At 49.3% G+C, this 19069-nt stretch overlaps 1 pseudogene; it reads left to right on the top strand.

The window, feature by feature from the left end:
- Positions 1 to 18165: 18165 nt before the first annotated feature.
- LOC135270166 (nucleophosmin-like) lies at positions 18166 to 18880 on the top strand (annotated as a pseudogene).
- Positions 18881 to 19069: the final 189 nt, after the last annotated feature.

The following is a 19069-nucleotide window of genomic DNA, read 5'->3' as shown; positions in this document are numbered from 1 at the left end:
AGTGTGTATCTATGTACTATCGAGTATATACATCTAAAATGGTAATAATATATTATTGTTTATGCATAACAGGGATTTTACCTTCCTGGTCCCTGCTACTGATGTTCCTGGCAGCCCCGCTTGCCCAGATCTCACCTGATAGGTCCTACTGGGACTCACTGCAAGTAGCTCAGAGCATAGCCTTGGGGGACAGGCAGAGGAGAGCACAAAAGTCCCAGGGCCAAAGTACCCACCTTCCCCCTGGCCACTGGGAGGCAAAAAGTAGTGTTACCATGTGACCCGACACTTCCACTCCTAGGTATATACGCAAGAGAAATGAAAACATATGTCCACACAAAAACCCTTGTACATGCCTGTTTACAGCAGTGTTATTCATAACAGCCAAAAGGTGGAAACAACCCAAATGTCCACCAACCCATGAATGGATAAACAGAATTTGGTATATTCATACGGGGAGTAATATTTGGCCATAAAAGAGAAAGAAATGCTGATGCACGGATGAACCTTGAAAACATTATGCTAAGTGAAAGAAGCCAGTCACGAAAGACCACATATAATTCGACTTATATAAAATGTCCAAAATAGGCATATTTATGGTAGACAGAAAGTGGTTGCTTAGATCTGTTTGGGGGATTGGGTGATTGGGGAATGATACGTAGGGGTTACAAGGTTTCTCTTTGAGGTGATGATAATGTTCTAAAATTGACTGCAGAGATGGTTTCCCGTATCTGTTAATAGGCTCATGAGTGCATTGTATATGCAAATTACATCTCAATAAAACTCTTTATTTAAAAAAAGATGTATAGTTCGAGTGAAATTAGAGAAAAAAGAGAAATATTTTAAAATTAGATGCATTTAATAGCATAATTCAGGTTTAAACGATCATTAAGCCATTCGTTTGGAAGGGACCGGTGACGAATTTTGAATAAAGTAGGCTTTCTCTCAGCCTGGCAACACACACGTGGAATCAAAGAATATTCAATCAGTGTTTTATTCAGATTTAATTTTTTTTGAGAATTGGGCATGGTTTTTAAAATATATTAGCCCCCCCAAACTCCAGCCCCAGGCAGGGAGCAAAGCTGTAGGACTCTTAGTACGCATCTTGGGGAGAACTCAGGTCGCCCAGGATAGATGCGTTCCCTAGACCAGCAGCATCAGCATTGCCTGCCGAGGGCAGTGGCGAGGCATGGGTGGTGGTGAGAGGAGTGGCTGCAGGAGCAGCAGCAGCGGCAGTGGGTCCCTGGCGCCCCGCATCCCCTGGCGCCCAGCATCCCTGCCGCAGCCGACTGCGCAGAGCCCACCCTACGGCCTGGAGGGACCCGATCCCACGCCCGGAGCCCCGGAAGCTCCAGACCCTGGCTCCGCCTTGCGGTTCTCGCCTGCAGGTGCTGCGGGGAAGGTGCGGGTGGAGGAGGCGAAGCTGGGGCCGAGCTTCCCGGGCCGGGGTGGGAAGTGGGAGCGGCACCAGCTTCGGGGACCGGTCAGCAGCGCAGTCACCTCGCCCGCCCCACCGAGGGCACTGGGTTCCTGCACCTCGGGAGGAGGCTCTGCGCAGGACCGCCCAGGCTGCGTCCGCCCCACATATGGGTGACCACCGGGCCTGACACTCCACTCCCTACGGTGCGATCCGTTCCTGAAGGCGCCCCCAGCGCAGGGCTCTGAGCTGGGTGAGCGGGAGCCCTGGGCGGCCCCTGAGCGCCGGGGCCACCGGGGAGCTCGCGGAGACGTCGCCCCTGCCCCGGAAGCCAGCAGGGTCCCAGCGAGGACCTGGAGCCCCATTCCCAGGCTGTGAGGGGACGTGGTCGGGGCTTCAAGCTCCACGGAGCCGGCTCCAGCCAGGAGCAGGCAAGGGCCCCGCGGCAGCTGCAGCTGCCCAAGTTGGAGCTGTGGACCCAGGCCTCTCTGCACTCTTGGGGACCTGGGGAGGCCCCCATCTTGCCCTTGCAAGCTTGGAGGTGCCTGCTCCATCTGCCTGGCGTCTCCCCACTCCAGGTGCCCACTCCGATTTCAGAGCGGGGTTGAGGCTGAGCCTGGACGCTGTCGCAGCCCAGCTAGGTGGACAGCGCTGAGAGTCCAGCAGACCCCTGTGGGATGCCGACAAGTGGGAGGCAGGGGAGGGACGCTGAGGAGGGAAGTGGGCTGAGGGAAGTTTGGGTGCCCCTGGGGAGAGCAGCCTAAGCACCATGGACAGTGGCACCAGGTGGAAGGGGGCGGGTTTCCAGTAAGGCCACACCTTCAGGCCAGGGGGTGCCTGAAGGCTGGCCGCTGGGCTGCCAGTCCTGTGGACCGGATTGGGGACTTATGGTGCCTTTTCTGGGCCTGCCCATGGACCAGTCTGCCTGCACTTCTTCCCTTCTGACGGCCCTTGAAGTCCAGGGATCAGCCAGAGCAAAACAGAGAAGGGAGAGACTAAGGGACGACCGGCTGCAGAGAGAAGCCATCCACTCTAGGGCCTCCTCTCTCTGAGAGCTGCAGATGATGGACAAGCAGCTGCAGAGAGGAGCTGCCTTCTCTGCTAGGAACCCAACACTTGTCAGGACACCCTGGCTATGGAAAGGAGTTGCCCACTGCGGGACTTCTCAGAGCTGTTCTATTGCTCAATAAAGCTCTTCATCTCGCTCACCCTCCACTTGTCTGCATGCCTCATTATTTCTGGTTGCAGGACAAGAACTCAGAACTGGACAAATGGCAAGACTAGAAAAGCTGCTGTAACACACACAGGGCCGTAACATGCCCCTTTATTGCCATGTTGCTGGCAAAGAGAAGGAGAGAAGAGCTGTGGCCCTTCAGAAAGCCCTGACCTGAGAGCTCCTGAGCCAGGGCTGTGATTCCCTCTTTGGGGTCCTGTGGTTCCTGGTGTCTCCAAGCTTCTGGGTCCCACCTCATTCCCCAGTGCCAGTGGGGAAGCTACTTGTGGTACGCCTGGTCCAGCTGTAGCCTTGCAGAGAATTGGCACCCATGCTGGCAGCTGGGGTACCTGGAGCTGCCTGTTCTTTGGCAGAAGCCAGTGTGTCTGACTGCACAGTGGCCAGACACGACACTTGCTCACACCCACCTTGCTGCTTCATGCCTGACTGCAGTCTCTCTCAGAGGCATGGGATCCAGGCCAGTAGCATGAGCTGAGCACAGTCTGCCAGGCCAAGTGGGTGGAACGAGTCCAGTGGTCCAAGCAAAACTCTGGCAAAGGTACCACAAGTCACAGGTTTATAGCCAGAAAAGCGACACTTCAAAGACCCTGTAACACTGTGATATTGCTAAAAATGCAAATTCTAGGGCTTTTCATCAGGTCTTTTGAATCAGAAGTTTTGGCAGTAGGGCCCATCAATCGGCATTTCATGGAGATCCCGCCCCCCGATGAGTCTCATGTGTGCCCAATTTGACCACCACTGCATTTGAGCAATTTTCTCAGACCTCAGAGTGGAGCCTCTGAAAGCAATGGAACTATGTGATAGTTCACTTTTTGAGCCTTCTGATGCCAAAATTGTGTTTGGCTTCTTCCCAGTCTTAAGTCACATTCAAAGTTCATTCTTCTGTTCCCTCATCTGTGTTAAGTGATGGGATGCCCAGAAAGGAGAGGGTGGGAAAAAGCATTATCCCACAGAAAAGTGGAAGGAGTCAATCCAGCTTGATGGGTCAAGAGTAGATTCTGAAAGAACTGCCAGCTGGGCAAGGCAATGCAGATGACTAGGAGTTGCTGAGATGGCTAACAGCAGAGGCGGGCAGATCTGCCCAAGGACACACACCACCTTGACACACAGTGTGTTTGCTGCTTCAGGCATGGCCCCAGTTCCGTGAGTTGTGCTAGGACACGGTAAGTAGGTGGTAACAAAGTTTCTCGTAAACAAGCTCTGTGAGCCTTGCTTCCCATCTTTGAAGGAAGTATGAATATAATTCCTTCCCAGGGTGATTGTGAGAATTAAGTGAAATAAGTCCAAGTGCCTCAACCAGGACTGGACTAGAGCAATGATTCTGTGAATACTGGCTCTATCTCAGGCAGTCCAAACAGGTACCTACCCAGGATATTGATGTGTAGAGTGGGAGGTGAAGATACAGGATAAAGGTGGGCTTCAGGACTCACGGTCCCAGAGAGCTGCCTGCCCTCAGCGGGGCTGTGGAGCTAACCAGGTGTTGTGGCTGTTTGTCCTTCTTGGCTGTTGTGTATCCAAATGTCTCCCAATTCTCTGGTAATTTTAGGCTAAGGGGTCTGAAAATCACTCTTCCAGCCCTCTCTAGCCATAGGGTTTAGACGCATGGCGATGTGAGTCGGTTTGGTCAATGAGATACTCTTGCTCAAGACTTTAAATCTTGAGAGATTTACACAATGGTCCAAGGACAGTCAGGGTTTGTTCTGACTTGATGTTTATTAAACAAGCATCCAGTAACTGTGGACTCCAGTGGTGTGGCCATAACTGTGTAGCACCAGGCACCTATCCTAAGCAGATGGTTTCCATGGTTAGATCAGGACTTGGCACAGACTCACTGCACTTTGATAATTTTCTGAGATTTGTTCCAGTATTGCTGCTGATTTTGTGGCCAAATCCCACCTCAAACCACCCACGGTTTTATAACGAACTCCTTTTATGCTTCAGTTAGCCATAGTTGTTTTTGCTTATTGGCAATTAATTACTTTGATTGATCTATATCATGTGTGAGAAAAGAGCCTAGAATCTTGACCATGTTCCGTTGGGTTGTTAATGCACCAGTTAATCGACAAACATTTACCAAGTTCCTAGCTATGGATATTCTGTTCTTACTTGTTACTGCCTCTGGAACAGTAAGGATTGAGATTCTGTCTTTGCCCTGAATGTAAATATACTGCTTTAACTAGCATCATGAATTTGAATGAAAAATTTTAAAGATGTATCCTTATTTTTTTTTCTTAAGGGCAATATAGACACAGGTAAGGAACATGGCTGTGCTTTGGTCAAGGATAGGCCTTGGTAAACACCCAGAGTGACTCAGTGAGTCTAGAGCGCAGGCGTACAACTCCACTTGTCACCACAGCCATGCGGACATAATGTAGAGAAGCTCACCGCCACAGCCATAACATAGGGAAGGCCATCACTTGGCTCTAAGCCACTATTGTCTGAAAAAGGTATTATTGCCCGTAAAAGGTATTATTGCCCTGTTGATACTGTGCAGGTGCTCTTGGGCCCAGAGAAAGAGTCAGAACTGTCCATCTTTGCAGACAGACAGAGGGGAGCCAGGACACAGCTCGGCCTGCTCATGCCCAGAGAGAGGAAGAGTTAGGCTGCTGACCCTGAAGGCAGGGAGAGCCAGCTGTGCAGCTGTGTGGGCATGCCGGACCAAGCAGCTGAGACAAGGCAAACAGTGTAGGACAGCTGGTGTAAGTAAGCTGCCGAAGAGAAAGCTGTTGATGAGAGCTGCTGCTGAATAAAATCATCTTCACCTTCCCACAGTCCGCCGAGTGTTCTTTCTGCTCATCCCCCCATTCCCTTCAGACCTCAACATGACATTCATAGTTGTGAACCTGACAATTGGCGATGTCGGCAGGATGAGGTGGTTGGGTCTTCAGCTCCTGAGGGTCCCTGGGTTGGCTGTGTGGCCGCAGCATGGGCTGTAGTACCCGGTGGCAGTGGTGCTGCTTGGATGAGCCCCCGTGGAAGAGTCGGGGGCAGTGGACAGGTTTCCTGCGAGTGTGGAGAAAGCACTGAAGCCACTGGAAGCTCTTGGCACCAGGGAAACGCACCTTGGCTGGCGGAGTCAGATGGATGTTTCTGAGTGGGCTTCAGGAAGTACATGTTCAGTCCCACAGGTAAGGGACCTCCCCGCACAAGCCACATGCCTGGGGCCCAAGTGCACAGCCTGGAGCAGGGCCTGGCAGTGGGGGACCTCCAGGGGCAAGCAGGACACTTAGAGGCCCAGATCAACCGCCTGGAACAGGAGTTAGCAACAGCTGTTAACACGACCTTGAGTCGGTCCTCCCAGCCGGACACTCCCGTTTGGTCTGACGCTGAGAAGGAAGAGGCTCCTCCACTGTGGGCTCATCCTGTGATTCGTCAGAAGGTAGAATATGAGCAGTCCATGGGACCCCAGGGGAGAGCCCAGAGACCCCCTCCATGGTGGTGGAACACACCTCTTTTCGTGCTTATACGCTTATACCCGCACTGAGTTGTGGGAATTAGATAAACAGTGCCTGCGGGGGTGGGAGGTGAGGCAAAGTTGTTCAACCTTCTCCCGCCCAGACACTGCAACTCAAAAACTACCTGCAGCGTATAGGGAGCTGACAGCATTTCTTGCTCTGCCTCCGAGATGGAGAAGCTGGCTTCTATCACAACTCACCCCTCCCTTCATCAGTGGCTACAGCTGTGCTGACGGTTGGCACAAGGGCATGGTGGTGGGCACCTGTAGTCCCAGCTGCTCAAGAGGCTGAGGCAGGAGAGTTGCTTGAACTCAGGAAGCGGAGGTTGCAGTGAGCCGAGATTGTGCCACTGCAATCCAGCCTGGGTGACAGAGCGAGACTCTGTCTCCTAAAAAAAGAAGCTAGAGGAGGTGCAAATAGTGCATGGCACTGCTAGCCCATACAATTCTCTGGTATGGCCAGTGAGCCTGATAGAACTTGGCGGGTGACAGTGGATTATCAAGAACTGAATAAGGTGACACCCACCTCTGCATGCAGCTGTCCTCTCCATCACGGACTTGATGACCTGCTTGACAACGAAAGTGGGACAATGTCACTGTGTGGTGGACTTGACCAATGCGTTCCTCTCAAATGACGTTGCTCCAGAGAGTGAGGAACAGTTTGCCTTCATGGGAGGCTGACAACAGACTTTCACAGTGCTGCTGCAGGGACATATGCGTAGCCCCACCATAGGTCATGCTCTTACTAATAATGGTATGCTAACCTCTGATTCTCTGGCACATTTAGAAGCAGCAATGCCCCTCTTGCTGGGATTGGATAATGCAGTTAAGACAGGCTTCCTGGTAGCCAAGCAGGCCGTGTAGCAGGAGCAAGCCCTACGGGTAGTTGACCGGGGTGCCCATTTAAGCTAGATGTGTGTGTAACCACAGATAGTTTCATTTAGGGCCTATAGCAGCGCATGGAGTGCCTGAGTATGCCAGTAGGCTTTCGGTCCTAACTGTGGAAGGGAGCTGAACCCTGGTATTCCTTAATAGAGAAGCAGTTAGTAATAGCGGGATGGGTGCGATCATGGGTGACAACCCCCTGCACTGCGACAGCACAGTCATCCACTTTAGCAAAGTGGGGTGCCTGCTTAGAACAGGAAAGTACACTTAGTACAAGTCCCTAGTAGCAGAGGTACAAGAGGTTTTAGGGTCTGTAGTCCTAACACAAGTTAAGGCCGTGGGGCCTAAGGCACCCCCCATTTCTAATGAGATGTAGTGTACAGATAGGTCTGTGTACTATGTCTGTATACCTAGCCAGAGTGCTACTGCTGCCTGGATTGCTGCCGCGGTCTAGACTAGTACTGACACTGTATGGTTTGATACCAAGTGTGGGCAAAGTAGCTAACGGGTTGAACTCAGGGCAATGTAGATGATAATTAACCACAAGGTTAATCTCGATAATTATTGAGGTGACGCCTATGGTACTCTACACCAATAGCTGAGCAGTTTATTGAGGCTTAACCTTGTGGTTAATTACCTGAAGGTTGCAGAATTATCTAGCTACCCACTGACTCCTGTAGGGCCAGGCCATGCAGCCAGGAAGGATGACTTTCTCCAACCAGGCACGGGGAGGAACGGCACCCTGTCACTGCCTGCCCCAGTGACCCTAAAGGTCGGGAAGCAAAAAGCAAAAGAAAACAAAACCTGGTGTTGGCCACGGACCCCCCAAGCCCCTCACTGCAGCTGGTCGGCTGTTGTCCCCTGGAGGGAAGGTCTGTGGTATGACTTACATGTTACTCCTCAGGTATTTAATGTGTGGCCTCCACAATTGGCCGTTCATAGGGGAATGGCCAGGGAAGGGACCCTCCTCTGGGGGACATATGTACTGTCCGTGTGGTCTATTATGAGCTCTTCTGTAACTTTGGCAAGGGTACAGGACCCAAAAGAACCATGGGGAGCTGAGAAGGTGTGGTATCGCCCAGGGAAGAAGCCCTTGGCGGCTGCATCGTTGTTATCCAAAGATGAAAAATTGGCCTGTATTTTGCCTGAGGGACGTGATTTACCCTTGTTAGTACGTGTGCTTGCTTTGTCATTTTGGTTATAGGTTGGTATGCCCCAACAGCATCATGGACTGAGCCCACACCTACACTGAAGTGGCCAATCTCCAGCTGTTGGATCTGCACCACCCCTTCCGGCAGCAACTGCAGACCACTTGCCCTGGACCGCTTGCCCTGGCACATGCATCCAGCTTCTGTGAAGAACTGGACATGGCTAGAGACTTGAGGTCCCATGGACAACGGTTGGGATGCAACACGGCGAGCTTTGAACAAGGGGCGTCGCAAAACCCATGGCAAGTCTGCCCCCTGCCTCACTCCCATAGTGTCCATGATGGGTGGGGCTGGCTACCGGAAGAACACATGGTCCCCCATTGCAGGTACCACAATGTAGAGCGCGTACTGGGGCGAAGTCAATGTGGGATAGTTGCCTGCTGAGGTTTCTGCAAACATAACATGTGTGTGGAACAAGGGGCCTTACCAACGCCAGGCCCCCATGGACTTTGTGCTCCCTGGGAGTTTATGGGTCTGTGGGGACACAGGATGGCCATATCTGCCAGCCAGTTGGACTGGACGTTGAACCTGGGAGTGGCCTGATGTGCCTGCCACTGTGCTTCCCACATTGCCTAGTAGCCCGCAGAACTGGGAGATGCTGTGTTCTCACTTTTTGTGAGCGTGGGGGGCCCCCTGGTGGTTCTATCCTTTAGCAGTAACTATCCCTGAAGCAGGTGTCACTGCTGCAGAAATGCAAGTTACAGCCCTGCAGAGCACATGGCTCAGGCCCTGCATTACACCGGAGTTGTCCCCTTTCGCTGACTGATGAGGTTAATGAGATCAGAAAGGTGGTGCTTCGAAACCAGATGGCCTCAGACGGAGTCACAGCTGCCCAAGGTGGCACCCGTGTCCTTGTAGGGATGCAATTTTGTACATTTATTCCCGACAACCACCAGAACATAACAGTAGCTTTACAAGGAGCGTGACAGGAGATTAAAGCGATTAAGTGCCTTACTGATGACCGCCTGCAGAGATGGTGGATGTTTCTGCATCCACCCTACGTTGCGCTTTAATAATCACAGGTAGCATAATGGGAATATTAGTGGTAGGGTGTCACTCCCTGTATTATTACCATAACCCATGGGTCCAACATGCTGCCCCATGTGCATGGATCCCCACTAAGGACTCCTTCAGCCTAGCGGGTAGAATGTAAGGCCTGTTGATCAAGCCAATGTGCCCAAAACTTATATATAAAGCCTGTGTGTGTATACATTGAGTCTATGTACTCAAAGCTTATGTGTATAACCTGTGTATCCAAGGCTGATGTCTCCCTCAGCCAAGGGGGTGAAGTGTAAGAAACATGGCTATCCTTTGGTCAAGGATAGGCCTTGGTAAACATCCAGAGTGACTCAGTGAGTCTAGAGCGCAGGGGCCCCCCACGCTCTGCTTGTTACCACAGCCGTGTGGACATAACGTAGAGGAGCTCACTCCCATAGCCATAACATAGGGAAGGCCACCACTTGGCTCTAAGCCACTATTGTCTGTAAAAGGTGTAATTGCCCTATTGACACTGTGCAGGTGCTCCTGTGCCCAGATAAAGAGGGAGACTCAGAGCTGTCTCTCTTTGCAGATGAACAGTGGAGAGCCAGGACACAGCTCAGCTTGCTTGTGCCCAGAGAGAGAAAGAATTAAGCTGCTGACCCTGAGAGCAAGGGAGAGCCGGTTACACAGCTGTGGGGGAGCTGCCGGACTAAGCAGCTGAGACAGGGTGAACAGTTCGAGAGAGCCGGTGTAAGTAAGCTGCTGTTGAGAAAGCCATTGATTAGAGCTGCTGCTGAATCAAATCATCTTTCACCTGCCTACCCCCCCAGGGTGTTCTTTCTGCTCATTCACCCATTCCCTTCAGACACATGACATTTGGCATAGTCGTGAACCTGACAGCATATCTTTGTGAGTGCTGGGTGTGGGTTTCCCTGTAGCATTAACACTATGGCCTTCATGTGTAGTTTCTTGTTAAAAAAAAAAAAAAAAGGCAGTTTCTCACCTCTTTCCAACAGATCTCTGTGGTGCCCTAGTACTAACCTAGACTCATGGCTCCTTTAGCTATAGACTGTGCCTCACTCTCAAATTTTTTTCTTCTTCTTTTGGGAAACCACTATGAACAAGTTCCTCACAAGTCAGGTTAGGACTGAATGGGCCTGCCTGCTGCATGCAGTGACCTTGAGTCCAGGGAAAAGATCAACTCTATGAGCTGCAGATCATCAGCTGCGTCATATACTTCTGTTGATATATAGGGGTGAGGTAGAGGGAACGTCACAGCTAAACTTATGCAAGTTCTCAAATGTCCACCTCCAGGAAACACAGTGAAATTACAGGAAAAGCAGCAATGCTGGGCAGCCAGGGAGGCTCCTTGGCTAAGCTGGCCCCTCAGCTCTCCAGCCCCCGCACCCGCTGCCTCCGCTCTGGATTCAGGAGGACTCTTGGCTGCCAGGACTCAGGGGTGGTGTGTTCCAGCTGGCACTTGAATCTACATCTTTGATCTTCTTTCTGTTTTCTAAGCCCTTGGGGTCCTGTGACTCTGGCCTATGTTTATTCTTGTGATCTGAAGGGGCTCCTAGCTTTAGAGTGGAAATTCATTCAGTCAGTGGGAATTTATTGGCACAGACCTGTTACAAAGGGCTGAATGTTCTTGTCTCAGCTCCACCATCTACTAGCTTCGGAGGCCAAGGCAGGCGGATCACCTGAGGTCAGGAGTTCGAGACCAGCCTGACCAACATGGAGAAACCCTCATCTCTACTAAAAATACATAATTAGCTGGACATGGAGGCACATGCCTGTAATCCCAGCTACTCGGGAGGCTGAGGCAGGAGAATCACTTGAATCCATGAGGTGGAGGTTGCAGTGAGCCACCATCGCACTCCAGCCTGGGCAACAAGAGCGAAACTCCGTCTCAAAACACAAACAAAAAGAATAATAATAATAATAAAAACAGGAATGCTAACCAGGAAAGGCAGCTCTGGATTAGCAAGCACACCCTTCTTTGTCCAAAGGGCAGAGCCAACACCAGCAGCAGAGAAGGAGCCCAGAATCACCCAGAGGAGACTTCAGCTGGCAGCCGGAAAGGCTGCTCCAAGCTGGTCAGGCAAACTACGTGAACTCAGCCAGCCTATTGTATAAAAGCGCAATCATGTCTAGTATATGATTCTACTCTACATCTCATCAAGCACTTTCACATACATTATTTCTTCTCATTCATCAATGGGAAGGAACATATTCTAGAGTGGCTCCGGGAAGAGAATGGTCTAGATTCATTTGAGCATAGGCAGGAAAACAGTGTCGGTCCAGCTCAGAAGAAACAAGTGGGGCTGTCAGGATGGCTCCAGGCAGACACACGGCACGGGACTTTAGTGTGGGTCCTTGGCCCTAAGACGCACACGAATGGAACGCTCAGGCTTCATTTTCAGCTTTCCCTGCTTGTGAGGGTTAATTTCAGGTGTCAGCTTGGCTGGATCAAGGGATACCCGGATAGCTGGTAAACCACTCTTTCTGGGTGTGTCCGTGAGGGTGTATTCAGAAGAGGTTGGCATTTGAATCCCTGGGAAGATCCACCCTCACCCAGTGTGGGCTGGCACCATCTAGTCAGCTGAGGGCCCACCTACAACAGAAAGGCAGAAGAAGGGTGAATGTGCTCTTGCTGTCTCTCTTCAGGAGCTGGGACACCCTTCTTCTCCTGCCCTAGGGCGTCGGAACTTCAGGTTCTCTGGACTCTGGACTCTGGACTCTGGAACATACATCAGCTGCCTCCCAGTTTCTCAGGCCTTCAGCCTCAGACTTCATTTCACAATATCAGCTCCTGTGGTTCTGAGGCCTTTGGACTTGGACCGAGCTATGTTTCAGGCTTCCCTGGTTCTCCAGCTTGCAGACGGCCTGCCCTGTGACTTCCCAGCCTCCGTCATCACACGAGCCAATTCCCCTAACAAATCCCCCCATATATTTCTATAGATATATAGTTATAAATAATCTCCTATTGGTTCTGTCTCTCTAGAGACTTCAACTAACACCTCGCTCTACACAGCTCTACAGTAATGGAGGTCTAAATGATAATCTAGGTAAAGTGCTTGCTAACTACCTGCCATCTCTGATTAGCTACACCATTAGCTAGATCAAATAACCAATCAACTAGCTAGACCAACATGCAAAGGATAGAGCCCTCCTCTCGTTACACGTATTTCTGGAAAGGCTAACAAGTGTAGAAGAAAGAAAAGCATCAGTCGTCTAACTCAGGATCAGCAAACTTTCTGCAGCGGGCCAGGTAGTAAACATGTGAGGGTGTGTGGGCCACCATGGCCTGTTGCAGCTACTCAACCCTGCCCCTCTAGGGTGAAAGCAGCCAGAGACAATATGTAACGAACAAATGACTGTCAACTGATAAGAAATAAAACCCCTGCAGGGCAGCAAACATAAGAGGAACTGCAATGCGGGAGACACAAATCTAGCAAGCAGCTAAATCCAAGTGAGGCTGAAGAGGAGCTTATAGAGGTTGACTGTCAATTTACACAAGTGGGACAATGTAGCACCGTCCATGATTAATGGTGGTTGATTGACAGCTTAGAATGTCTCTAGCTGGTGATCAGCTTATGTTGGCACAGCTATCTCCCCAGGAGATTTGTGATCAGGCCCAATATAAATAGGCTACATTAAATGTACCTGATTCTCGAGGTGGTTTACAGTTTGACCCAGTTCCACAGGTGGCATTCCATCTGGGTGTGTCCAGGCCCGGGTCCAACTCTTCCTGCCCACCCAGCAACGTTTCAGATGCCTCTGACATAGCCATTCCCACCCTGGGTTTCTTTTCACATGAACGTGTTTGTTTCCCAATAAGACTTTATTTCTGAACCCTGAAATTTGATTTCACATAATTTACATATGTCACAAAATACCGACAAAAAATCTTTTGATTTTTTTTCTTTGTAGATGGAGTTTTGCTCTTTTTACCCAGGCTGGAGTGCAATGGAACGATCTCCACTCACTGCAAACTTGGCCTCCCGTGTTCAAGCGATTTTCCTGCTTCAGCCTCCCAAGTAGTTGGAATTACAGGTGCACACCACCACACCTAGCTAATTTTGTATTTTTTTAGTAGAGACAGGGTTTCACTATGTTGGCCAGGCTGGTCTTAAACACCTAACCTCAGGTGATCTGCCTGCCTCGGCCATCCAAAGTGCTGAGATTACAGGCATGAGTCACCACGCCCAGCCTTCTTTTGGTTTTTTTAACCATTTAAAAATATAAAATCCATTCTTAGCTTTCAGACTGTATTAAAAAAAAAAAAAAAAAAAAAAAAGCATAGGGCTGGATTTGTCCCACAGGCTCTGTTTGGGAACCTCTGATCTAACTCTAAAAGGTTGCCAGCCCAGATAAGAGTTACTAATTTTCACAAACCTTCAAGAATCAGATAATTTCTATGACATTTTGACAGTTTCAGAGCACAGGTCAAAACAGCAAGAGCTAACATTTCTTCTGCATTTCCTATGTGTCACGCAACGTGTCAAGTTCATTCTACCCACTATTTAAATAGTCCACGTTCCAGAATACTAAACTGAGGCTCAGAAAGGGTGATTTGCCAAAGGTCACAAAGCTAGTAAATGAATGAAAGGATCAGGATTTGAACCTGGGTCCTCTGACTCAGGGCCCACGCTGTGGCTTTGAGGGTACAAAGTCATCACATCTCTTCTGAGTGGTAAATCAAGTGAAATATATGCCTGGGAGTAAAATAGGACTTTTCATGGCAAAAACCGCAATTACTTTTGCACTAAACTAATAGCAGTCAAAAGCTCTCTGCATCAAGTTAGGTTTAGGCCAAAATGAACTCTGCGAACCACCGCGGCTCCATCTCCAGGCCTGCCCCAGTGAGCTTCACAACGTGCAGAGGGCAGGAGCAGAGCAGAGGATGCATGCTCGTGGAGAATGCGAGTAACTCTCTCACCTACGGCCAGCAGTGCTCCCACAATCGCAGACGATTATCCCCAGAGGTCAGCGGAGGAAAAGCCTTAGGCCAGCCCCTGGGAGAGCCAAGGAGAGGCGCAGCTCCACGTGCCCAATAGCCCACTGCCCGCTTCCAGAGCCAGGGAAGTCCGTCCTCCTTCTGAGAAGGCGAGGACCCCCTCCCTCCTACGGCGAGATGAAGAGTGGTTTCTACAGACAGCCCCGGCTCCGGGCAATGTGGGACCATCACCACCATCACAGATGTGTTTACACTGGCTAAGATGGCAAACAGTCTAAACAACCACCGATAGCGCCGAGACAGAGTGGTGTCCAAGAGATACTACTGAGTGAGAAGAGGAAATTACAGGTCCCTCAGGACGTTCTGCAGGGCGCAATCCCATTTGTATCAAAGAAGGGTGAACACAGACAGAGGAGACCCCCAGCAGAGGCCAACTTGGTCATCGCGAAGTCTCCGCCCGCCGATCTCTGGGGGAACAGCGCCCCCTTGTGGTCAGAGCGCTGTGACTGCACCCCGCACCTCCGGATCGCAGGTGGCTGGAGGGCTGAGGCCGCCTTGGAGGGCGGCTGCTTCATCTCACCTACCCCTGGTAAGGACGCTAAGAAATGGTGGTGCTCTGAAAGAAGCCTCTTCGGCAGTTTCGGTTATCCCATCAGAAAAGAACAGAAGTTCAAATCCTGCTATCACCATGTTGCCTCTTCACCAGGATTAGCCACAGCACAAGCTATCGAGAAGCCGCTTGGCCCAAAATCCTGACCCCAAGAGGATCATGTCCTGTGCGTTTCAGACACAATCTCTGCCCAAGGAGAATCTGCAGTGTAGGATGGGAAAACAATGACAGAGAGTAGATGGAGAAAAAGATATAAGTATTTACGCATCCATAGCGTAGGCTTAGTAATAAATTACTAGAACCAATAGAACTGATTTGTTACTCACATCTTAGTTCTTTCCAAAAGCGATCGTAAGTGAGTTACAATATGAAAATACAGAGGATGCCAGATCATTTAAGGACAGGGAGAGCATGAGGCTTGCAGAAGGAAGGCCAGAATTCCAGCCCTGGCCCTCTCACTTCACACGTGGTGTGACTCTTTACCGCCCTTTTACCTGGAGTTTTGGGGGCACCAAACTCTAGGCCTTTCTATAATATCAAGTGAAACCTCTTGGTATGATACTCAAGATTAATATTAAAACTGACATTAACCATCCTCCAGGAACCCACAACCAAGTGGGGTAAGTCAGGAAGCCAGATGTTTATGGAATTATCTCTAAAACAAGAATGACTAGAAAAGATTTAAGACCTGGGCGATGAGATAATCTGTACAGCAAACCCCTATGACACAGGTTTACTTGTGTGACAAACCTGCGCTTGTACCCCTGAAACTAAAGGAAAAGTTAAAAAAAAGAAGGTAAATGAGAACAGAGCCCTTTAAAATCTGAGTATGATTTTTTAAATATATTAAGTACTTTGAAAATTTTACTTAGAAGATTTTTCACTTAATCCAAGCACATTTTTCCGAAGACAGTAGCACAGGAAACATCATAGCGGAATAGGTGAATGAAAAGTGACAGTTCTCCAGAAGAGAAACATCATTATAAAGAAAATTTGGGCCAGGTGCGGTGGCTCACACCTGTAATCCCAGCACTTTGGGAGGCCAAGGTGGGCAGATCACCTTAGGTCAGGAGTTCTGGGCCCAGTGGCTCACACCTGTAATCCCAGCACTTTGGAGGTTGAGGTGGGCAGATTACAAGGTCAGGAGTTTGAGACCAGCCTGACCAACATGGTGAAATCCTGTCTCTACTAAAAATACAAAAGTTAGCCAGGCATGGTGGTGCCCACCTGTAATCCCAGCTACTTGGAGGCTGAGGCAGGAGAATCACTTGAACTCGGGAAGTGTAGGTTGCAGTGAGCCAAGATTGTGCCACTGTACTCCAGCCTGGGCGACAGAGCAAGGCTCTGTGAAAAAAAAACAAAAAAAGGAAGAAAGGAGGAAGGAGGGAGGGAGGGAGAGAAAGAAAGAGAGAGAGAGAAAGAGCGAGCTGAAGGAAACACTAAAGGAACTGCTGATTTTGACTCTGCAGGAATTGGGTTAGGTGTCTCGGAACAGATGAACTATGATCTTGGGAAAAATTGTTTCCCAGCAAAGGAGAAGCCATGCATAGTCCCTCAGAAGAATGGATGCCAAATTAGTGTGGCAAGAAAATAAAATACACAGAGGGGAGAGGGAGGGAACTGAAGGAAAGTATGGAAAAATAATCAAGTCCAAATCTGCCCTCCTTTTTTATATGACTTTTATTCTATAGATAGTCAGAAATCATAGAAAGCTTTTGAACAAAATTAGCACACGCTCAGGCATGTGCCAAAGCATAGAACAATGATTCTCTTACAGGGTCACTTGAGTGCGGGGGCAAAATGCTCCAGCAAAATGACAAAGTAAATCAACAATGTAAGATTCATGTGTTAGTCAGGGTTCCCAGAGACGCACAACAAACAGGATACATACATAGATACATAAGAGACTGATTATGGGAATTGGCTCATGTGATTGTGGAAGCTGAGAGATCCCTCAATACGCCCTCTCCAAGCCGGAGAACAAATCTAGAAGGTGCTGAATCCAACTCTTAAATGAGGAGAGGTCTTCAGGAGAGAGTAGTCAACAGACCTGGGGAACAGTCAACATATATGAACGTGGGAAGAAAAGAGGAGGAATTCAAGGAAAGGGGAGGACCCTGGGCATTTTCTACTACACTTGGGAACTGCAACAAATTCAAGATCTGCTTTGGAAGGCCAACGCAGGCGGATTGCTTTGAGCTCACAAGTTCAAGACCAGCCTGGGCAACATGGCGAAACTCCATCTCTACAAAAAAAAACACAAAAATTAGTTGAGTGTAATGGTGTGCGCCTGTAGTCCCAGCTACTGGGGAGGCTGGGTTGGGAGGATGGCTTGAACCCAGGAGGTGGAGGTTGCAGTGAGGCGAGATCATGCCACTGTGCTCCAGCCTGGGCGACAGAGCCGAACCTTGTCTCAAAAAACAAAAAAATTAAAGATCTAATAAGGCAGGTAATGAAAAAAAGAAAAGAACCATTGCACACTTACAAAGAACCAGGTAAAAATAAAGTCTTTAACAAAGAAAAAAAATGAACAGAAACTCCAGGGGTAGGGAAACACTACGCCCAACAAGAAATATCAGCCCCAGGCAGGACCCGGATCTGCAGTGAACACGGCTCACATAGTCCAATAGTGCAGACGCCAGTTATTCATCGCTGACTTCTAGAGTCAGTCTACCACCATAGCACGTGAGACCTAACTGCACAGCAGTTCCATATTCACGGAGGAAAGAGATAAAGGGGAAAGAAATGCAGGGAAGGAAACGGCACCAATATCCTGATCTTACAAAGTGGGAAGGCAAGAGATACTGTTTCTAGTTAATAGAGCTAGAAATTAAGAGTCAGTTTATTACTTACATTTATGATGATAAAACTCAGTTTAAAAGAATAAAGCAGAGGGCAGGGGGCAGTGCCTCACACCTGTTATCCCAGCAGTTTGGGAGACTGAGGCGGGTGGATCACTTGAGGTCAGGAGTTTGAGACCAGCCTGGCCAACATGGTGAAACTCTGTCTCTATCAAAAATACAAAAATTATTGGGGCATGGTGGCGCACACCTGTAATTCCAGTTTCTCGGGAGGCTGAGGCAAGAGAATTGCTTGAACCCAGGAGGTGGAGGTTGCAGTGAGCCGAGATCGCGCCATTGCGCTCCAGCCTAGGTGACAGACTGAGATTCTGTCTCAAAAAAAAAGAATAAAGCAGAAAAGGAGAACCTGTAAATGAGCCAGATCTGAATCTAGCCAAGCAAGAAGTCAGTCAGTAATGACTAATGTTAAGTCAGGGAGTTGTGGTGTTTACATTTATTAGTAAGAGACGTGGTGCGGCTTTTCCCTGGTGTGATTCCGTCCTGCGTGGCTGTTCTCTTTAGCAGTGGTCATTTATCTCCGTCCGCCTTCTCTCCCACCTGTGTGCCTGCTGCCACCCGATGGAAGATTCGATGGACATGGACATGAGCCCCCCGAGGCCCCAGAACTCTCTTTTCGGTTGTGAACTAAAGGCCGACAAAGATGATGTCTTTAAGGTGGATAACCATGAAAATGAGCACCAGTTTTCTCTAAGAACGGTCAGCTTAGGGGCTGGTGCACAGGATGAATTGCACATTGTTAAAGCAGAGGCAATGAATTACGAAGGCAGTCCCATTAAAGTAACACTGGCAACTTTGAAAATGGTACAGACAACGGTTTCCTTGGGGGCTTTGAAACGTGGTCCTATGGTTGAAGTGTGGTTCGGGGCCGGTGATATTACAGCACTTAGTAGCTGTGAAGGAAGATGCAGAGTCAGATGAAGAGGAGGAGGATGTGAAACTCTTAAGTATATCTGGAAAGCGGTCTGCCTGCCCTGAAGGTGGCAGCAAGTTTCCACAGAAAAAAGTAAAACTTGGGGCAGCTGAAGATGATGATGAAGATGATGACGATCATGATGATTTTGACGATGAGGAAACTGAAGAAAAGCACCAGTGAAGAAATCTATATGAGACACTCCAGCCAAAAATGTACAAGTCAAACCAGAATAGAAAAGACTCAAAACCATCATCAACACCAAGGTCAAAAGGACAAGAATCCTTCAAAAACCAGGAAAAAATTCCTCAAACATTAAAAGGACCTAGTTCTGTAGAAGACATTAAAGCAAAAATTCAATAAGTATAGAAAAAGGTGGTTCTCTTCCCAAAGTGGAAGCCAAGTTTATCAATTATGCGAGGAGTTACTTCTGGATGACTGACCAGGAGGCTATTCAAGATCTCTGGCAGTGAAGGGCGCCATGGCTCACGCCTGTTATCCCAGCACTTTAGGAGGCTGAAGTGGGCAGATCACCTGAGGCCAGGAGTTCAA

The sequence above is a fragment of the Aotus nancymaae genome, unplaced genomic scaffold (assembly GCF_030222135.1).
Source record: "Aotus nancymaae isolate 86718 unplaced genomic scaffold, 86718_ANA_hifiasm-v0.15.2.pri h1tg000059l, whole genome shotgun sequence".
NCBI lineage: Eukaryota > Metazoa > Chordata > Mammalia > Primates > Aotidae > Aotus > Aotus nancymaae.
The sequence above is the reverse complement of the archived record's forward strand: the minus strand, read 5'-3'. Positions and strand labels throughout refer to the sequence as shown.